General features: G+C 46.0%; 1 long non-coding RNA gene across 1 annotated transcript in view; it reads right to left on the bottom strand.

The window, feature by feature from the left end:
* Positions 1-759: 759 nt before the first annotated feature.
* Positions 760-22,862, bottom strand: part of LOC134968968 (uncharacterized) — a 41,031-nt gene continuing 18,928 nt past the window's right edge. Inside the window, exon 2 of the long non-coding RNA XR_010189359.1 lies at positions 760-3,760. This is a non-coding gene — a long non-coding RNA (uncharacterized LOC134968968). The remainder of the gene's footprint in view (positions 3,761-22,862) is intronic.

The raw sequence follows: 22,862 nt of genomic DNA, 5'->3' as shown, positions 1-22,862 counted from the left end.
CTCCAAGGGGTAGGTAAGTATGAAGTGTGTGTGAGTGGAATTGTGTAATACAGGCTTAACACATTTGGTGCGTGAGTACTGTCTTATAAAAACAAAACAATTTTTACAGTGGAGGTATAGGTGCCAGGCATGCTGGCACTTATGGTTCTCCGAGTGCAGACTTGCGGGGCATGCTTGCTGTGACCTGTAGTTCCACTGTAGAGAACAATATTACTCTATTTTCTCACTAGGAGCCCCGTACCTACTACCACCAGGGGACAGTCAGCAGCTATGATCCAATTATCACACTTTTTTAGCATGGGGTTGCAGGTTATTCATATACCTATATGGTAAGAGTAGATTTTACAGCTAATGGACAGCAGTGACTCCTGCAGGCAGTCCTGACAAAGTACAACAGATAACTGTGTACTGTCTAAAAAATGGCATCTTACTTTACTTTTCTGTAATCTCTCATGAGGATAATTGGCATACATAGGGTGGGGTAGACAGGACATGTGACCTGGAAGCCAAAAGTGGAAGGGCAACATTTTTATGGTTACAAAATGACACTTCTCATTTATGACCATAACAATGGGGCAGAACTACCGGCGGTGCCAGTGACATGCAGTCTGTCACAACTGAGGGCTGAGGCTGAGGCTGACCTAGGGAAGCCTCAGACATAGGGGCTGATGTGTATGTGAACCGTGGAGGTTGAATAGGGTTCTTGGACATGCAGAAGGTTAAGCACCATTGCCCGAAGGCGTGACCACAACAACGAAGTATAAAAAACAAAGTCTGTTTATTGAACACACAGTTTAGACACCTTGGCAGTTCAGATAACTTTCAACAATAACTTGTGCAGATTAGACAGCAGTACATTTCCTAGGAGCACAGTGGTAAGCGAGTACTGTGGCTATGCTGGATGATATGAGACAAAGTCCTTGCAAGACCCAGAGATGGTAAGTCCATTGGCCACAGCTAACCACTGTATGAGGGAACGAGCTGGTATTGTCCAGCCGATGACACTCTGGCAGCTGGAGTTGGTACAGATGCAGAGAAGTAGAAGGGAACTTAGAAAAACTGCTGGGGATCCCAGATGGAACCGGAGCAGACAGAAGGTGTATTGAACTCACCGTTGTAAATAGAGTCTGATGGTGAGTATCGATGGTGAACTGTGATTCGATGATTTGTGGTAGATGATAAGCGGATCAATGCTGGAACACCGCAGGAGATGGAGAGTAATACAGGACACCGCTGAGAGCTGGAAGTGACTCAGGAACACCGCTGGAAGCGAGACTGGAACAACGCTGGAAGCTGGAAGCCGGTGATGAAGTTACTGTAGATCACGGAAAGCAATGTTGGTAAGCAATGAGAGAGTGATACTGGAACACTGCTGGAAGCTGGAAGCGATACTGGAACAACGCTGAAAGCTGGAAGCCGGTGATAGATCACTGCAGATCACAGGATGCAATGTAGGAACACTGCAGGAGTCTGGCAGCACTGCAGGATGGAAACTGGTGCGGGGGTCTCTTTAAGTGGAGCAAGGTCACAGGAGCTGGAATACCTGGAAGCACAAGCTAGAACATCCACAACCAGGAGAGCCATGTATCACTAGGATAAACAACCAAAGCTCCGACAATTAGGCAGCCTGGATGCAGGATATTTATACCAACTGGGAAGCAGGTATTGGCTGAGCAATCAGGCAGAGTCCAGAGCACAGTGGATAGGCTGTAAGGTATCATGTGATGAATCCAAACATGGCTGCGCCCAAGTTTGATTCTGGAGGGAAAGTCTGTTTGAACTTAACATGTGGGAATATGTAGTAATGGCAGCGGCGGAGGCCGCGGAGGGCAGGAGACGCCATTCATTGTGACAGGAGAAACTTGCTGTGTAGTTGCCATGACAGCGCTGCCGGGATCACAGGAGGGAGACTGAGGCGATGTTGTACAGCGCGCTGTACGCAGACAGCGCAGGTGGAATCCAGGCTTGGAACGCTGGACCAGTCTCAGGAGGCACTTAGACGGTAAGAAGTGGTGACTAATTACCAGGATCGTGACACAGTCACCTGTCATACCCCAGTATACTCCAGAGTTTTGACTATAAAAAACGATTGGAATAAGTCAAAGAAGATATTTATAACTTAGAAAGATCATCTTTGTATTATTTATATCATCTTTGTATTGTTCTAATCATTTTTATAGTCAAAACTCAACATCAAATCATTTATGTGTGTACAATTCTGTCTCTGATACTAGTCAGTGCCTCCCCAGCCATTGAAGTCACCGCACCTCCCTGGGCAGTGTAGACGGTGCAATGCACCAGGCCACGTGGCGATGAAGTGGCCTTTGATGGTCTGCTTACAACTTTGCTGCCCGGCCTGGTGATTAGCTGACGGGTGTATCTATATCAGCTTAGGGGGCCCATCTCTAGGGATCACGGCCTATGAATACAGATCATTTTGGCATTAGTGCCGAATGCAGGGAGGAGTGGCTTGGTGCGGGGGGTGTGACAACTCACTACTGAATCTCGAGCTATCCAGTAAACTGTGGGACTTGCTGTATCTGCAGGGCTGTTTCTGGACAATTTGGCTCCCAGTGCAAAGACTAACAAATGCACCTCCCCCATAAACATTGCAAAAATAAAATATTTCTGTGCACCCAAAAAGGGATGTGGTCTCAGTGCAGGGGGCGTGGTGTCTTGCATGAAAAGACTACCTTACACCGACACAATAGTGCCCGTTATACCATGTTATTCCCCATGCAGTAATGCCTCTTGCACAATATTATGCCCTACACGCAGGGATGCAGTCAGCTTTGCCGGGCCCCGGTAATGAGAGGAGGTGTGGCCAAAGAGGGGAGGCGTGACCAGACCCCTCTGTTCAAAATATAAAAAAATACAATCTACTTTCGCATGCGAAGCGGCTATGCACAGCACGGGGGGGGGGGTGTGCTAGTGTCAGAACCGGTGGGCGGGAGGCAATCGCTCACTTTCCTTTAATTATGCATGGAGAGAGGACTGGCCACCGTTGCAGTGACTATTGATATTTCGGACCAAACCCTGTGCATGTGGTAGGGAATATAAATTGTAAACTTTACTGGGCCCATTACTAAAGCAATAAATAACTACCAATAATAATCATGTGTGAAACCTTCTGATTTTGCAAGTACCTGGTTCCCTTGGTTGGAATATAAGTCCTCGGCTGACTATAGCACTTGTCTGTGATGCCACAAGATATGTGATCTAAGTCCCTAAGTAATTTGGTTAAGTCCCTTCTTCTCCTCTACATTCGTGGACTGCAGATTTTTTTTTTCTATTTTTTTATTCCATGGCGGCTTATCCCTTTTTTAACATTCCCCTCTCTTTCGCTTCCTACTTCCTGCCTTGTATTTCTTCGTTTTCCTTTACTTGCTTACGGTTATTATTTTTAAATTTTTTTTAATAAAGAACTAGCGTTTTACCCGTTCTTTGCACGGGAGTTTGTGATTTTCACGGGTTGGTAAATCTATAGAGATGTAAATTTGAGACGTCTTCATGTAGGTAAATATTAATCCATGGTTCTTGGCGTTACCCAAGGAGCACCCGTAGCAGATACGGTAAAAAGTGATAGGACCATTTTTATAGTTTATTACATCCTACACCCTGGGGGTGCAATTCAAATTTTGATCCGATCTTGTCCGTTTGGGCGTTATTGTTCACGCAACCCAAGCCACGCATTAGTAATGACGACATTATGTCAATCCCTTTTATTTATTTTTATAAAGATTCTTTATTTTCAATTTTTCTGCAGAAAAAAGAAAAGACAAAAGCACAAATATTTGTACATCTCAAGAACAAGGTATTAAACAATATGACTATTTGTCTCACATACATCAAGTGTATAACAAGCAAATTTCTGTGTACATTACAAGAATAGAAAACAATCACAGTACTAAACCAAATATAGGGGGTCATTCCGACCCGATCGCTCGCTGCAGTTTGTTGCAGCGCCGCAGTGTGCCGGCGCATGGCAGTCGTCGGTGCCCAGCGATCGCCTCTGAGACAGAGGCGTGGCCAGACCATTCGGGGGCGGGCCGCGGCGGCTGCGTGAGCGACGAGTAACTCCCGGCTACCCGCAGGAGCTACGCTGGGAGTTACTCCTCAAATACAAAGGCATCGCCGCTGTGCGATGCTTTTGTATTTGTGCGGGGGGGCCGACACAGACATGCGGGGCTGGCTAGCCCTGTGCTGGGCGTCCCCCCGCATGTCTGAGTTTACGATTGTAGCTGTGCTAAATTTAGCACAGCTACGATCAACTCGGTATGACCCCCAATAAGAGGTGGGAGAGAAGGAAGGGTAAGACGAGGGTCAGGGCACAGGTAAGTCAGTTTGTATGTCGGAGCATGTGCGATTTTGTGCAATTCTCGGGGGGTGGGGGGCTATCTTTAAGTACGGTTTGTTGGGGTTAGTGCAGTATAGTCTTGTGTGGTCTTAAATTCAAGCCACGGATACCAGGTCAATGTATATGTGGAGTATTTTTCTAGTGCAGTGTAGTAGCTGCCCTCCATATGCATGTAGAAATCTGTCCTTTGACACCATTCCCAAATCATAGGAGCTACTGCTGAGCACCAGTGCACTGGTATCACCGCTCTTGCTGCGTTGCTTAAGTGTCTGAGTAGTGAGTTTTTTTTATATCTAGTCGTAGGGATATTAGAATGTGAAAGCAGCCAGAAGTCAGGTCTGCTGGGTACATCATACCCCACTATTTTGGATGTCAGTTTTATAACTTCGCGCCAGAATGGGGTTATGAGGGAGCAATCCCACCAGATATGTATTAGTGTGCCTCTTTCCCCTCCACATCTCCAACACAGAGGCGATACAGATGGATAGCATCTATAGAGTAAAGTGGGCCATCTATACCACCTTGTTAATAGCTTGTACTGAGTTTCACTGACTTCCAAGCTAGTGGAACGTTATGTTATCATAGCATATTGGGGGTCATTCCGACCCGTTTGCACGCAACGGTTCTTCGCTGCGGTGCGAACGGGTCGGAAACTGCGCATGTGTGGCGCCCGCAATGCACACGAGCATCGTTGCCCGGTGACAGCCGTTGCCGGGCAACAACCAGAAGAGAGAAGAAAGTGATCGCTAGCACGATCGCAAGAAGATAGACAACGGGGAGGTATTCCAGGGCGGATACTCACCGTTTTCCGGCCGTGGAGATCTGAACGCAGGCGTGTCCAGGTGTTTGGAGGGCGGATGTCTGGCGTCAATCCCGGGACCTTCATCGCTGGATCCGTTGCACAGGGTACGTAGGTCTGACCCTGGTCTTGTTTTGCAGGAAACATTTTTAACATAGCAGGGCTGCACAAGCGATCGCAGCCCTGCTATGCTAAAATACACTTCTCCATAGGCGGCGCCAAGTTGATCGCACGAGCAGCAAAAAGTTGCTACGTGCAATCAACTCGGAATGAGTGCCATTGTTTCTTCCAGTCGATTTGTATCCCAAGCTGTGCAAAAAGAGGGGGTATCAGGAAATGTACCACCCAGGATAATTTTATAAGCCTTTGAGATTACGTGTGTAGGGGCCAAATGCTGTGTTCATAGTTTCTCAAAAGGAGCGAGTTCCCTATTGAGATTTAGTGCCTTTCCCTGTGACTGGAAGGTAGAACCAGAAGTCTTTGGGGGGTATATTTTCCGATTTTCATAGATCCGAGAAGGATCTAATTGTGCCTCGATTACAGATCTGATATGCCCTATCTATTCCTTTATTTTTCCAATGTAGGGTTACCTATGATGGGCATGAGAGGGGACTTATTGGTTGAAATGTCATATTTAGACCTGATCGATTTCCATACATCTAGAGTAGGGCCCACTGTGGGGTGTGCAATTTTCTCAATTTTAGGGAACCATTGAATGTATCTGAGGTTCTTTTGTGTCGAGTAAGATTTAAGTGTTACCCACTGTTTCCTATTTGATTCTGGGTGTGTCCAGTCAAGAATTCTATAAAGTATTGAGGCCTGGTAGTAGGCCGAAATCAAGGGTAATTGTTGGCCCCTTTGTGATTTATTTCTAGACGGGTGTAGTAGGGTATGCCGGCGGCTGGACTCCCGGTGGCCAGCATACCAGCGCCGGAATCCCGACCGCCGGCAGCATACCGACAGCTGGGTGAGCGCAAATGAGCCCCTTGCGGGCTCTCTGCGCTCGCCACGCTGCGGGCATGACGCTATCTATTCTCCCTCCAGGGGGTCGTGGACCCCCAAGAGGGAGAAAAAGTGTTGGTATGCTGGCTGTCGGGATTCCGGCGCCGGTATACTGTGCGATCAGTCGGCAAAATCAAGACCAAATCAATCCCCCCCCCCCCCCCCGAGACAAAGTGGCTGATTGCTTTATGAGTATCTATCAAGAAACGATGGGGAAGTTTGAAGGGAATTGTCTGGAAGATATACAACAATCTGGACAATACATTCATTTTAAATATGTTCAAGCGGCCAAGCCATGAAAATCTCTGTGTGAGCCACTGTGCCATCTCCTGCTTTATCTTTTGCAGTAAGGGGTCATGATTGATGGTGGTTGTTCGCTGGAGGGAAGAGGGAATTAGTACTCCTAGGTGATAGGTGCCACTCAAATGGGAAGGAGGCTTTTAGGGCTGATGTTTCCCCTGCAGAGGGGGATATATTTAGGGCCGTGGATTTGGCAAAATTGATTTTGATCAAATTCTTTCATAAGATTCGGGAGTGAGGTCATTGGGTTTGTCATGATTGTGAGTAAGTCATCAGCGAATAGGGCTAAGCGGTGATCTACATCTCCTACCTGCAGGCCCGTAATGGTGGGATTCTGTCTGATCAACTGTGCTAAGGCTTCCATGCCCAGGACAAAGAGCAGGGGCAATGTCAGGTCTCAGGTTTTGTCTGTCCCCGGAGGGGGCACTAGTGGGTCAGTGTTGGTGCAATGTACAAAGCGTGGAGGCAATATGAAAGTCCTGCGCATATGCGCTGATGTTTATTAGCACCATGCTTACCTACATTCTGGCTGCTCTCTGCGGGAGAGAGCAGCCAGGTCGGCACAGAGGGCGGGCAGGGGAGGCTGTGACCTGGATGAGGGGGTGGACCAGAGGCGGAGTCACGATGACACCTCCTTTAAGCCACGCCTCCCACTCTGTAATGCCGCGATCACTTGCATTACACTCCAGGGGGCGTGGCTATGATGACGCAATTCAGCAAGAATCGCGTCATCAACTGCCCGGACCGCCCACTTTACACACTAAGTGGGCGGACGGGCAGGGGGACCACGCAAATCGGGAGACTTGCCTGCTTTTCCGGAGGGCTGGGAGGGTCATCCGATTTTCGGGAGCCTCCCGGCCATTCCGGGAGAGTAGGCAAGTATGATTAGCACAGAGGTAACAAAGCAGATGGTATAATAATGAATAATAACTGAAGACCGGCAATGTAGCAAACAATGATTGATAACTGAAACCAAAAGTAACTGAAAGTCTCTTGCAACAAAATATGAAATAACTTAATTGGATAAATGCAGATGAATAAACAAAACTCCGGTAATACTTGAAAGCACAGTCTCTGTGTAATATAAAATGAACGGATAACTGAATGCAGATGGATTGAAAAGCAGAACTCCGGTATTATTTAGAAACACACAGTCTCTGTATAACACAATATGAAATGAAATGAAAACTGAAATGCAGATGGAAAAGGCAGAACTCCGGTATTATTTGAAAAGGGATCCGGTCTGAAGATCGACAGTGTCTAGGTCGACAATGTTTAGGTCGACCACTATAGGTCGACAGTCACTAGGTCGACATGGATGGAAGGTCGACAGGGTTTCTAGGTCGACATGTGCTAGGTCGACAGGTCTAAAGGTCGACATGAGTTTTTTACATTTTTTATTTTTTTTTGGATTTTTTCATACTTAACGATCCACGTGGACTACGATTGGAACAGTAAAGTGTGCCGAGCGAAGCGGTAGCGGAGCGAAGGCACCATGCCCGAAGCATGGCGAGTGATGCTTCGGGATCCCAGTCACTTTACGAAGAAAACGACACCCAAAAAAAAAATCCTCATGTCGACCTTTAGGCCTGTCGACCTAGCACATGTCGACCTAGAAACCCTGTCGACCTTCCATCCATGTCGACCTAGTGACTGTCGACCTATAGTGGTCGACCTAGATACGGTCGATAAAACGAACCACACCCATTTGAAAATACACAGTCTCTATATAGCATAAGTCAGAGGTTCCCAAACTGTGTGCCGTGACTCCCTGGGGTGCCTTGGGAAACTTGCAGGGGTGCCCTGGGTTGGTGGTCCAGGACCAATTCAAATTATTCATGGTCAATATAATAGGCAAAACCAGTGCTGGTGGCTGCCAGTCATAAAATATGTGGCCAAACAGAAGCAAATCTTGTCCCTCACCACACAACTGACCCTAAGGATGACATATAAACGCGATCTACTTAATGTCACATTTCTTTCTAAATTTCTGATTAAGAAATTTTTGGCTTAGGGGTGCCGTGAAAATATTCTGATATTCTAGGGCGCCGTGATTCAAAAAACTTTGGAAACCACTGGCATAAGTCCTTATGGCCTCACTAGGCCCAAGCAGGAGACAGTCTCAATGCAATTAGTTGGTATTACTGCTGAGATGCACAGGTTGATATACTGATAACAAAGTGCACAGGTAAGGAAATGGAATGAACACCTGAAGAGAGTCTCTTACTGCTGATGAGCTTGTAGCTGTGGTTTGAAGTCCACAGTAAACAGGAGAATTGCAGAGTGATGAATTATGAGAGTAACCACGGTGAATAACTGGAGACAGGAACACGGGAACAACAACGGAGGAATCACTGGCGACAGGAACACGGGAACCAGGAGAACTAGACACACCATATGTGACTCATTGTCCAAGGTGATGTGAGTGAGCCGCGGACAGGAACTTATACCCCTTGCTCTGCAGTGATTGGTCACAGGGCCCTGGCTGGGAAACACAGCGCTGGATTGGATGCCGGGATCAGCTGAGTGTTAACTGGAGCTGGTGATTAACCGGGAGAATAATTCTATAGACAGTTAATGCAATGCACTGCTGGTTGCTGGCTGGGATCAGTAGTGCACCGGGAGTTAATGCTGTTTAGCTAGAAGCACTGTGTACTCCAGGCTGCTGGCTGAAACCAGTGGTTACCAAAAGATAGAACTGGTTAGGTGGAGAACAGTGAGCTGTGGGCTGCAGAAGACTGAAGACTGGAACTGCTGGGACCTGTAGTTCCACAGGTCCAATTCACAGGGAATACTCTGAAAACAGAGGACTGAAGCCAGGAGACGCCTTTTCACTGGAAGTGATGCAATGGAGAATGCGGATTCCTGACAGGCAAGAGTGGACATCACTGTCGTGTTCCATTGGATATTTTTATACTGGATCAGACAGGGTCCCATTAATCCTAACCTGTGCCGTTGGAGCTCGATAGAGTGCAAGTATTTTTTGAAGGAACATGTAGCTGAGACCCGATTTCCGCAGTATTGCCTCCATAAAGGTCCAGTCTACGCGGTCGAAGGCCTTCTTGGCATCAGTGGAGAGAAGCATCATTGATGATTTAACAGCCTGAGCATGCGCTATTAAGTCAAACACCCTAACTGGCACAAAGCCTACTTGGTCAGGGTGAACAATCCCCGGCAGGAGCGGCAGGAGCAGGCCCAGACAGCTAGAAGTTTGGCATTTAGCTTGATGTCTACGTTTAATAATGAGATGGGTCTGTAGCTAGACGGGAGCAATGTGTCTTTGCCCTCCTTTGGTAACACCGTTATATGAGCTCCAAGAGATTGGCTAGAGAAAGGGTTCTCCGACGAGACTGCATTTCAGGCCCGCAGAAGCAGTGGGACAAGTTTCTCTTAAAATGCCTTATAATACGTTATTGGAAAACTGTCTGGTCCCGGCCTCCTGCCAGAGGGGGAGGACCCTATGGCTGTAATAGTCGGTAGAAGGTGGATTTGGTCACTTTTTGTATGAGAATATAGCTGGAAGTCGTTTGTATCAGACGGAGCGAGCGGCGGTGAACCAGAGGCATAGGAGTCTTATACAGGACAGAGAATCTGAGGACAGCCAGCGGTAAAGCCCTTACGTGCATAGCCCCGGGTAATGAGATTCCCGGGGCTGTCTCTAGTTGGGCTCGGCAGTTGGGATCCCGAAGGAGTTGCTCATTAAACCGCGATTGCCACTGTGTCGGAGGTGAACTTTGGAGCATGAGTGTGATAGAGGAATGGTCTGAGCCTACTATTTGGCCAATGGTAGCACCCAGTAACAGATCTAAGTGTCTGTGACTCACACAGAGATAGTCAATGTGAGAATATGAATTGTGGGGGTATAGTCCCTGTCTGCTGGGTGGAGGAGACACCAAGAATCCACCAACTGAAAGTCGTGTGAGATCGATCTAAATTGTCTAGCTTGTTTCAGCGAGGTCCTAGATGTTCCAACTGAGGAGTCAATTGCTGGTTCTAGTGTCCAATTAAAATCCCCACCCACTATCAAGACACCCTCTATGCAATCCTCGATGGATTCCAGACTACGTCTGAAGAAATGTATCTGGTTTTGGTTAGGGAAGTAAAGATTAACAAATGTAAGCACCTGTTGATCTATGGTGGCTTTAATCATCAACCCTCTGCCATCTCCTATCGATCTTTCTGTTAGGTCACTGAGCATAAGGTGTTTGGCAAATAAGATAGCAGTCTCTCTCGCTTTTGCTCCTGAATAGTTATTAAAAAAGCCTACAGGGAAATGACGGGAGCTAAGACCCGGTGATACCCCTTTCTTAAAGTGTGTTTCTTGTAGAAATACCACTTCTGCTCTCTCTGTGTGTAGTGTATGTAATAGATGCGATCTCTTCTCAGGTACGTTTAAACCCTTTACATTATTAGACCAGACTTTCAACTTCGCCATTATAGTATAATGTGAGTGTCATCTGTATATTGGTATAGCTCCTGTCCCATGTTGGGTTTATTGCTGTTGGCATCGTCGTTGGTACCTGCATGGATAAAGTGCGGGAACGGAAGACTAGGAAAACACAGAAGGGAAACAAAAATAAGCAAATGTAGGTCTGAACATAGTTTAGCGGGTATATCAGACAAAGTAAACAAACAATCCAACCTGTTATGTCATCGTATGAGTAGCAGTATAGCAAAAATAGCAACAGTGTCAATGCGAAACAGTAAGACCCTGCATTTAGAGCCATGGGCATCTATATAAATGGCCTACAGTCATGGAAATTTACAGCAGAGTAGGAGTATGAGGGGAGTAGTGAGTGTGGCCTCACTATGTAACATCTTAAGATCATTGATAAATGAAATTGAACTACTGTATATTCGAACAGCCATTTCAGCAGATATAAGGGTATGGTTGTAGTTGGGGCCAACAGATTTCCATGTGGTGGTCAAACCATCAAGGAAGAGAAAAACAAACACACTATTAAACATTTAACCTCCTATATGTCTCACTCGGAGGATGATATGTATTCAAAAGACAGCTTAGTCAAGTCAAGTGTCCTCACGTGACAACCCGGTCTGGTTGGCTCTTGGACATCTTCGGGAGTTGCCTGCTTTTTTCCAGGCCTCTCTCTGTGGTTGGGCTGAAGAGGGAGGTGTAAGGGGATCTAGCCAATTTGGTAAATTGATCACCGGTAGACCAAGAGTTTTACAGAATTGAGGAACATCTTCATATTCCTGTAATGTGGTCCGGATTCCCTCATGTGTCACCTGGATGCTTAATGGGAAGCCCCACCGCAATTTAATCTCCTGTTTCCGGGGAACATCTGTGAGAGGTTTCAGGAGACGTCTCTGTTGCAGAGTGTGCCATGATAGGTTTTGGAAAATCTGAACCTGGTGGCCATTAAAGTCTATGGTTGATACTTGTCTGGATCTTCGTAGTATTTCTTTTCCATAAAAACAGTGTAACTGACAGATGACGTCGCGGGGACGCTCTGAACGGGGGCCTTTCGGGCGGAGAGCCCGATGAGCCCTGTCAAATAGGATCTGTGAGTCTACAGAGGCACCCAATAGCTCATTGAATATCTTTGTTAAAGCATCTATGATGACTTGGGGCGGAATGTCCTCTGGGAGGCCTTTGATACAGGAGGATTGTTTCTACATCCCCTATCATCCATATATGTGAGTCTGCGTGTAGCGTCTGTAAGAGAATGGGAGTGACACGATATCAGGTCATGTAGATCAGCAATTTTGGATTCAATACCTTCTGTACGTTCTTCCAGCATTTAAACTCTATCTCCTATCTGTGTTAAGTCTGTTTGTATGGCCGAAATTCTGGACTGGATAGAGTCTTGGATTCGTTTCTCCATTGACTGCAAATCTTGTTAGATATCATGGCGAGTCGGAAGAGAACGCAATTGTGTCAGTATGGCAGCCATGTCAGTGGAGTCAGCCCCAGAATGTTTCATTGGACTGGGTTGTTGCTGTTCCTTGGCAGCATCACCTTCCATCTGGGCACCTGCTGCCGGTGGGGTCACAGGTGTAAGTGGACATTGGTCACTGACAGGAGTCTTAACTAAAGAGTGAAACGCGTGAGTGAATATGCAAGGGTTTGGGTGAGGATCTTGTGTTTTTCCGGAAGTTACGTTGCTTCATCATGTGTCGGGACAATCGGGAATAGTATCAGATGTGCAGTAATGGTATGGGAGAAATGGCTGAACGCATTCAAGGTAGTACACTACATAATACACTACATAATCCCCTCTGCGTGGTATGGCTAAATCATGTTCATGGCGGGAGCAGTGCCATAGGACGGAGGTGAAGCAGCTGCAGCTGATGATCTAGTATTCAAGGTGTCTTGTAGGAAAGCTTATGGACAGTTATTGAAAACAATAAATCCATTTGCGAGTATGCACCATATGAGGGAGCTCTAGAGCCATATAAGTCACAGCACTTTTAGGATCTTGTTTAATAAGATTTAGGATAGTATTAGAAACCATGAGAAATAGTCCCAAACTGGCGTTCCTGTAGGGAATTGCTATTCAGTTGTTTGTTCCCTTTTCTAGGTATCTGTATCACAGGTTGTATAATCTTTGAAAAATCCAGCAACTTGCACCTTGCACGTATATAAAAATAAGGGGCCCCGTCAAAGGGGGCTAGAGCTCCAGATAATCCCCTAAATTATGCTTTATATTGTTCAGTAGTAAGGCACAGTGAGATACCTCAGAGAGTTGAACTACTAGCTTCTCAGCACATAGGTAGTGCTGGCTGCCAACCTCCAAAATGGCCACCACAAGGCTCCTGAGATAGAGGAGACCTAGGATCTCCAGTTTAGGTCTTCCTGATACTGTCCCAGAAGCAGGGGGGAGATAATATTTGGGACATGGGTGCAGGGGCCACTTACCTCCACCAGCCCATATGTTTCAGCTTGCTGTGCAGCTCCGGAAATGTAGGTTTTGGCTTCCCCCACCGTGGCAGGCCGCAACCCGCAGAGACCACCGGAGGGACCTCCCGACTCCACGAACACCGCCGGAGGGAGCAGCCGGTGATGTAGTGAGAGAAGAGGACCCGTTTCCGAGGTAAGGGCAATGGTAGGAGTGGGGAGACAATTTGATGAGGTCTCAGGAGCTCCACCACAACGTGACCACTCTCCTTCCTGGCCAAGCCACAGCCCGTCAACCCCTTTTTATGCCCGTAGATCGCCTGCATGGAAATCTTAATGCAATACGACTATTTTCATTACGGTCATCTTCAAGTTTAAGTTCACTATCCAACCCCTAAAAGAATTAGCCTGAAGATCCATAGCCTATATGTTAACAGACAGTCTAAGGAACAGATCAATTTTCAAAATACGATCAGCTTAGCGACCCCGAAAACAATTGATTTGACACTAATGTCGGCCATTTTGGACATGTCATTTTTCACCCCTTCCCCCTCCCCCATGCTGATGGGGGCTAAACTTGGACTTAAACGGCATCGGGAGTGTCACTATTCATCTCAGCGACCCCAAAAACTATGGATTTTTACATATCACCCCCTTCCCAACAGCACCCCTAGGGGTGTCTTACAATCTGGGAAAAAATACTGTGGGGGTAAGTCATATGTGTATCTAGTTTGGTATAAATTGCTCCAGGCATTCCAGAGTTATGCTGGAACATACATACATACATACACATATACATACACACATAGATCCATTTTTATATATATAGATAGATTATGTTACTATGTGTATTTTGTACTTCAGTACACAGCCTTTATTTTCACTGCTGATTGTTTATTGTTTATTTCTCTTACGTCCTAGAGGATGCTGGGGACTCCAAAAGGACCATGGGGTATAGACGGGATTCGCAGGAGACATGGGCACACTATAAGACTTTGAATGGGTGTGAACTGGCTCCTCCCTCTATGCCCCTCCTCCAGACCCCAGTTAGATTATGTGACCAGAGAGACTGGACACACACTAGGGGAACTCTCCTGAGTTTCTCTGAAAATACTTTATGTTAGGTTTTTTATTTTCAGGGAGACCTGCTGGCTACAGGCTCCCTGCTTCGTGGGAGTGAGGGGAGAGAAGTCAGACCTACTTCTTCTGAGTTAAAGGCTCTGCTTCTTAGGCTACTGGACACCATTAGCTCCAGAGGGTTCAATCACTTGGTGCGCCTAGCTGCTTGTTCCCGGAGCCGTGCCGTCAACCCCCTCACAGAAGCCAGAAGAAAGATGCCGGGTGAGTATATAGAAGAACAGAAGACTTCAGTGATGGCAGAAGACTTCAGTAACGAGGTACAGCGCAGTGGTCGCGCTGCGCGCCAAGCTCCCACACATACTTCCAACGGCACTTACAGGGTGCAGGGCGCAGGGGGCACAGTAATTTGGTGCTATTATAACAGCACAGACATCTGATATTATTTCTCAGTACTGAAATAGCTGCTGGGGTGTGAGCTGGTAAACTCCCTCTGTGTTCTCTAACAGGCTTCCCTGTGGGTCTGTCCCCTATAGCCAGTGTGTGTGTGTGTGCGCGTCGGTACGGTGTGTCGACATGTCTGAGGCTGAGTGCTCCTCCCCGGAGGAGGTTGCTGGGCTGCCGAGAAGGATTTTGGAGTGACTCTGTCGGCACCGCCGACTGCTGATTAAATGCAAATGTGGCGTTATTGTCTAAAAGGCTGGATAAATCTGATTCTCAGACACAAACGTGGAGAAAATCCATGGAGGACGCCTTGTCTCAGGTACAGGCCCCCTCAGGGTCACAAAAGCGTTAATTTACCCAAATAGCTGATACGGATACTGACACGGACTCTGACTCCAGTGTCGACTATAGTGAGGCCAGTTTACATCCAAAATTGGTTAAGAGTATTCAGTACATGATTGTGGCTATTAAAGATGTTTTACATATTTCTGAAGTACCTGTTGTTCCTGATACAAGGGTTTGTTTGTATAAGGGAAAGAAGCCTGAGGTGACGTTTCCCCCCTCTCATGAACTGAATGCTCTTTGTGAAAAGGCTTGGGAATCTCCTGATAAAAGGTGGCAGATTCCCAAGAGAATTTTTATGGCATATCCTTTCCCCTCTGACGGCAGGGAAAAGTGGGAGTCATCTCCCAATGTGGACAAGGCTCTGTCACGGCTGTCAAAGAAGGTGGCGCTTCCGTCTCCCGATACTGCTGCCCTCAAGGACCCTGCGGATCGTAAGCAGGAAACGACATTAAAGGCCATTTATGTCACTACGGGTGCACTCCTCAGACCTGCCGTGGCGTCGGCATGGGTGAGTAGAGCTATTGCTAAGTGGGCGGATAATTTGGCATCTGACATGGTGTTACAGAGTAACTCCATTATATACATTTTAGGGACATATATTATTATACAAAGAATGAATTGATAATATTGGCTTCTGTAACCTGAAGCCTAATTAACATCTCTACACTGTAGTCTTGGCAAGCTAGCATCTGAATAGACAATCCCAGCACATGGCCAGCTCAGCTCACTGATACAGCTAGCCCACATGCTGTGAAAGACACACCCACAGGTTGAATATACCTGAACACTTGAAATCAGAGCTCACTCACTCAGAATCTACCTAGCCCTCAGAAGCATGGACCCTGATACGCCTGGGAAGCTTGGGAGTCATTCCCCTGGAAAGCTGAGTATCATACTCTCAATATCTCATAGATAAATAACATAGAATAGTTAAATATGTGTTTGTGGTAAAGTAGTTGTGAAACGATTGGCATAGAATAGTTAATTTGGAAATACATTTGACTTTAAGGTTAATGGTACTTATGCAATTATGTGATTGTGATAATACTCTATAAAATCTGTAATGAATTGGAACAGTAGACAATCTGTAGCATAGCATTCCTGGTATACATTTGTGGATGGTGATTTATAACAGATTGTAGTGGTTTTGTATGGTGCATCTTGCTGAAGTATAGAAGTCAACACATACTTCCTTTTGTTACTGTAGTCATGTGCTTGTAGCAATGGCATGCTGATATTTGTGGTTACTTGGTGATCTGATTTTGGAAGGCTGAAAAGTTAGCATAATGTAGGATGCATTTATTCCAAAGGTACAGACCGGGATTGGCATATAATTACAGGCTACATTATATAGCATAGCCAGCATACAGTATGCTCTGGTTATTGAGATACTGTGTTGGCTTGGAATTGTGAAATGTAATTAGATGGCTTGGAATTGTAAAATCAGCACATATGCATTATGTTGAAGCTTATACATTTTGGAATATAGTGGAGTCTTATGGTTTCTGCTATGTGACTATGGCCTAACAAAGAATGCCATGTGTTTGAATATCTGCGAACTGTTAGGATCTCCTGTTCTGTGCTGCCACGTCGCCTTGGCAACCGGGAGGCAAGTGTTAGCGAAGTAACCTGAGCGCAGCTTATACTCCGGTCCGGGTTTTTACTGTGTAGTGGTTACAGGCTCTGTGCATGGCAGGGAATCCGGCGCTGGTTTTTTGCTCACAGTCTGTGAGGTCTGAGTGGGGCGTGGACAGCACCTGCTATATAAACCATCCTCTCAGGCTAGGCAAATGCTGCTGAATCTTTGTTTGTTAGTCAGATCCAGAGAGTTAGCTAGTACTGTGTGACTTTGTAATTACTTGTTGCTTACTGCGAATAGGCCTTGGGATTCGGTACTTCATTCTGCCAATCCGGACCTAGCAGTAAGACTGAAGTCAGTTGTTTAACCTGCTGGGGTTCTTTTGCTATTCTGTGAACCCAGCAGGTTTGCGGCTGTACTCTCAGACCTGCTTGCTTAATCCTCCCTCACTGTGCAGGGCGTCCAGGTGTCAGTTTAGTGGCAGTAAGCTGAACCTGTGCCCTGCAAGTGGGGGTTAGGATTGTGGATACTCTCCTTGTGTCTGTATTTCTATCTCTGACCAAGGAGTTTATTCCCACACCCGTTGGTAACCCTTTGGGGTTTTTTCTGTTGCTCTTAGCAACATCATTTCGGGTGCTCCACATATTAAATCACTACATCTCGCTTCATTGTCCGCTCTATTCCATCTGAGCATTCCTGACACTAGGGAGACACCCAATTCCTGAGCCCTTGGGCTTCCCCGTTCACTTTGTGTTTATTAGTTATTCCATCACCTCCTGTGTATGTTGTGTTATACTGTCTGTGAGTTCGTTTGCTTCGCATCCCTCTCTGTTCATACACCGGTATACTCCTGTTAGCACTGGTGTGCATAACATATTCAGCAGCCTTACTCCTGTTGAAATTTTGTGGGAATATGGAGCATACCCTCAAAATACTTTGCAACAGGTGGTCGATCAGGTGCAGGTCCTGACTCGACAATTTAATGAGATGTCCATTAAAATGAACACCCCGCAGGCCGCTAGCGGAGCTCCCGCAGCAGCAGCGGCAAGTTTAGGGGTTAAGGAGCCGAAAGTAAGTCTCCCGGATCGTTTTTCTGGAGATCGCTCGCAGTTCTTTTGTTTCAAGGAGAGCTGTAAGCTATATTTCAGGCTTAGGCCCCAGTCTTCTGGGTCGGAGATTCAGCGGGTGGGCATGGTGATTTCCTTGCTACAAGGAGACCCACAGGTCTGGGCATATGGGTTGCAGCCTGACTGTCCGTCGCTTAAAAGTGTTGATGCTTTTTTTACGGCACTGGGCATTTTGTATGATGACCCTGACAAGATGGCTTCAGCCGAGGCTCAGATTACGGTCCTTAAGCAAGGGCGACGGCCAGCTGAGGTTTATAGTACGGAGTTTCGGAGGTTGGCTCATGATACCCAGTGGAATGACCCAGCCCTGAGAAACCAGTACCGAAGGGGCCTTTCTGACCAGATAAAGGACCAACTGGTACAATATCCCTCGCCTGATAGCTTAGATCAGCTCATGCAGTTATCCATCCGGGTGGATAGACGGCTGAGAGAGCGTAGGCTTGAAAGGGAGACCGCAGTTTCCTTTTTTCCCAAGGGAACCTCAGACTCTGAGGAATATTCCGAGGAGCCTATGCAGATTGGGGCTACCCGCCTCTCCTCGCGTGAGAAGACGCGGAGGAGACAGCAGGGTTTGTGTTTGTACTGTGGAAATAAAGGTCATGTTGTAGTATCATGCCAAGAAAAGCCGGAAAACTTCAGAGCCTGAGGGTGATGGGAAATATCCTGTCAGGCCAGAAGTCAGAATTTCCCAAAAAGACTTTTCTCATTCCGGTGACTTTGGAGATCCTCGGTCAAACTGTCAAGACTGAGGCCTTTGTTGACAGTGGGGCCGATGGGGTTTCGGCCCTTAGGGGTATTTGGGGGAAAGTTAAGAAAGCCCTTGTGTCTGTGTCATTAGTGACCAAAAGGGTTTTTGATAAGCGGAGAAGACCCTGCAGCTTCAAATTAGGAGACTTCTTCTGGTTGTCCACCAAGAATTTGAAGTTGAGACAGCTATCTCATAAGTTAGGCCCCCGGTTCATCGGCCCTTATAGGATCACCAGGGTTATCAATCCGGTGGCATTTCAGTTAGATCTGCCCCGTTCATTGGGTATCAATAAAACATTTCATTGTTCCCTTTTAAAACTGGCGGTTAGTAATCCTTCTTCCAGTGGAAGACCTTCTCCTCTTCTGATACGGGGTCAGAGGGAGTTTGTGGTTGAAAGGGTTCTTGACTCCAAGATGGTTCGGGGTCGGCTGTCATTTTTGGTGCACTGGAAGGGGTATGGCCCGGAGGAGCGGTCGTGGGTGCGCAGTTGTGATCTTCATGCCCCCAGACTGATACGCTCTTTCTTCTCGCAGTTCCCCGATAAACCCGGTGGTAGGGGTTCTTTGACCCCTCGTCAGAGCGGGGGTACTGTTAGGATCTCCTGTTCTGTGCTGCCACGTCGCCATGGCAACCGGGAGGCAAGTGTTAGCGAAGTAACCTGAGCGCAGCTTATACTCCGGTCCGGGTTTTTACTGTGTAGTGGTTACAGGCTCTGTGCACGGCAGGGAATCCGGCGCTGGTTTTTTGCTCACAGTCTGTGAGGACTGAGTGGGGCGTGGACAGCACCTGCTATATAAACCATCCTCTCAAGCTAGGCAAATGCTGCTGAATCTTTGTTTGTTAGTCAGTTCCAGAGAGTTAGCTAGTACTGTGTGACTTTGTAATTACTTGTTGCTTACTGCGAATAGGCCTTGGGATTCGGTACTTCATTCTGCCAATCCGGACCTAGCAGTAAGACTGGAGTCAGTTGTTTAACCTGCTGGGGTTCTTTTGCTATTCTGTGAACCCAGCAGGTTTGCGGCTGTACTCTCAGACCTGCTTGCTTAATCCTCCCTCACTGTGCAGGGCGTCCAGGTGTCAGTTTAGTGGCAGTAAGCTGAACCTGTGCCCTGCAAGTGGGGGTTAGGATTGTGGATACTCTCCTTGTGTCTATATTTCTATCTCTGACCAAGGAGTTTATTCCCACACCCGTTGGTAACCCTTTGGGGTTTTTTCTGTTGCTCTTAGCAACATCATTTCGGGTGCTCCACATGTTAAATCACTACACATCGCTTCATTGTCCGCTCTATTCCATCTGAGCATTCCTGACACTAGGGAGACACCCAATTCCTGAGCCCTTGGGCTTCCCCGTTCACTTTGTGTTTATTAGTTATTCCATCACCTCCTGTGTATGTTGTGTTATACTGTCTGTGAGTTCGTTTGCTTCGCATCCCTCTCTGTTCATACACCGGTATACTCCTGTTAGCACTGGTGTGCATAACACGAACCTAAAATGGCTGCTGGCATTCCCTTTTGAACCATATGTTACAGACTTAGGAATCATGGGAGTTTCCCCAAAATGGAGTCTAGCGTCTGTCCCATGTGGTCTGTGGACCATGTAGCCACATGCTGCCCTCCCCCACCCCCCCCACACACACACATACATAAACCAAAACCAATCCCCTAAGGTATTTCTCTAAGATATACATCTTTTCCAATGTATATCAATAAATCAAGGATTTAGCCGAGTGCTTTGAGAAATATCTCCCCAGTAATAAATATATATATACACATACAGTACAGTACATACATCTATCACACTTATTTCATCCTGTTTCTTATATAGTTTAAATCTGTGAAACTATTATATGGTGACTTGCATTGTATTTGACCAATACTGTTTAATGATAAAAGTGAATTCTATGAGTAGCAATTGTTTGTTGAAATACATCCTTATGATTTACATTCTATATGACTGGTGTGCATTCTTCTATGAACAGAATATTCCTAATGATTTAAAGATATATATGTCTAGATGCAACCTCTGCGGGTTTGTTAATAAAAGGTACACAATTAGTGATGAACTATTATAAATCACTAAAGGGTTAAAATTATACATTTGCTTCAAAGATATGAAATATAGTTATATAATACAAGCAATAGAATCAGACAGAGAAAAGGAGGGGAATAGAGAAGGAAAATATATACCCCTTACCATTACCCCTTATCACATGGATACCCTGGATAGGGATAACATTCTTTTGACTCTCGGTTATATCAGGGATGCTGCAGCTTACCTAAAGGATGCGGCGAGGGATATTGGCCTCTTGGGATCAATGGCCAATGCCATGGCAGTCTCGGCCAGGAGAGCGCTGTGGATTCAACAATGGAATGCTGATGCTGACTCCAAGAAAGCAATGGAAGCTCTCCCATATAAAGGTAGTGTCTTGTTTGGTGACAGCCTCGCTGACCTGGTGCCTACCGCTACAGCGGGTAAGTCATCCTTTCTTCCTTATGTTCCAGCACAACAGAAAAAGGCACCCCATTATCAAATGCAGTCCTTTCGGCCTAATAATTACAAAAAAGGAAGAGGGTCGTCCTTCCTTGCCTCTAAAGGTAGAGGTAGGGGAAAAAGGTCGCCTGCAGTGCCAGGCTCCCAGGACCAAAAGTCCTCCCCGGCCTCTGCCAAGTCCACCACATGATGCTGGGGCGCGGTGGGGGCGCATCTCCGACTCTTCAGTCAGGTCTGGTTTCACTCGGGCCTAGATTCTAGACATAGTGTTCCAAGGGTACAAACTGGAGTTTCAGGAGGTGCCCCCCCACCGATTTTTCAAATCAGCCTTGCCAGTTTCTATCCCAGAAAGGGAAGTAGTGAGTGCTGCGATACAAAAGCTGTGTCAACAGAGTGTCATTGTACCGGTACCCCCGTCTCAATGGGGAGAAGGGTTTTATTCGAGCCTCTTTGTCGTACCAAAACCGAACGGCTCGGTCAGACCGATCCTGAACCTAAAATCTCTCAATCTGTATTTGAAAACTTTCAAGTTCAAGATGGAATCTCTTCGAGCAGTGATCTCCAGTCTAGAAGGGGGGGATTTTATGGTGTCAGTCGACATAAAAGATGCCTACTTACATGTCCCAATATATCCTCCACATCAAGCTTTCCTCAGATTTGCAGTGCAGGATTGTCATTACCAATTTCAGACGTTGCCTTTTGGTCTTTCCACGGCCTCGAGGGTCTTCACCAAATTGATGGCGGAAATGATGGTACTCCTGCGCAAGCAGGGTGTCACAATTATCCAGTACTTGGACGATCTCCTGATAAAGGCGAGATCAAAGGAGCAGTTGCTAAGAAATGTGGAACTCTCCCTGACGGTTCTGCAACATCATGGTTGGATTCTAAATTTGCCAAAGTCTCAGTTGATTCCGACAACTCACAAGCTTGGTATCTGCACACTCAGTATAGTATCAAAATTATTATGGATGTGTGGAATTCATCACTACATGTCCATTGAGTAAGACCCCTCTTTTCCAATTATTAGGTAATGTCCTATGTCTTTAGTGGGTGCTGTCAACTACAGTATGCATACATTCAGATTTGGAGAAGAAAAGAAACAGAAGAATCTGTAATGTTGACGCACTAACTAGGGTTTTTATTAAAATATAACCTTTATTCGATATTCATTAAATGAAAATTGTATTATGAATGATTGATCCAGACTACAGTGAAACATAGAGTTAAAAAATGACAAACTGACATATGTGTATTAAAGAGATGAAATTTAAAAAGTGTGTCCACGTGTGTGTTTGAATATAAGATCCTATCAGATAGCTGTGTGGGCATAAGTCTTGCCAGTATAAATGATTTTGGTTTATTATTTTGTCTCAAATGGTCTATCCCCCACTGAATCTCTTTTAAAATATGTTTAATTTCACTAGAAAGTAAATTTGCATATATCAGGACATCACTTACATTACTCACACTGTTAAAGGAAATAATCCTTATTTGTCTTACAGTGTGATTATACTACTATATAAGGATATAATAGTCCTATTTTTATATAGTAGTAGATAGAGATTATAATCCTAAATCAGAGTGATGTTTCCTCGATTAAAGCTGATGGGTAAAGTTGTTTTTATGAAATATAGCAATTTCTGTTATTCGAATCCCACCGTCCACATTTGTATCGGTATTTAGCCAATATTTAGTCAGGCTGGAGATGTCAAAAATATATATAGCTTTCGTTAG

Source organism: Pseudophryne corroboree, chromosome 11, assembly GCF_028390025.1.
Source record: "Pseudophryne corroboree isolate aPseCor3 chromosome 11, aPseCor3.hap2, whole genome shotgun sequence".
In the NCBI taxonomy this organism is placed as follows: domain Eukaryota; kingdom Metazoa; phylum Chordata; class Amphibia; order Anura; family Myobatrachidae; genus Pseudophryne; species Pseudophryne corroboree.
Note: the sequence above shows the minus strand (reverse complement) of the source record. Positions and strands in the feature narration are given on the sequence as shown.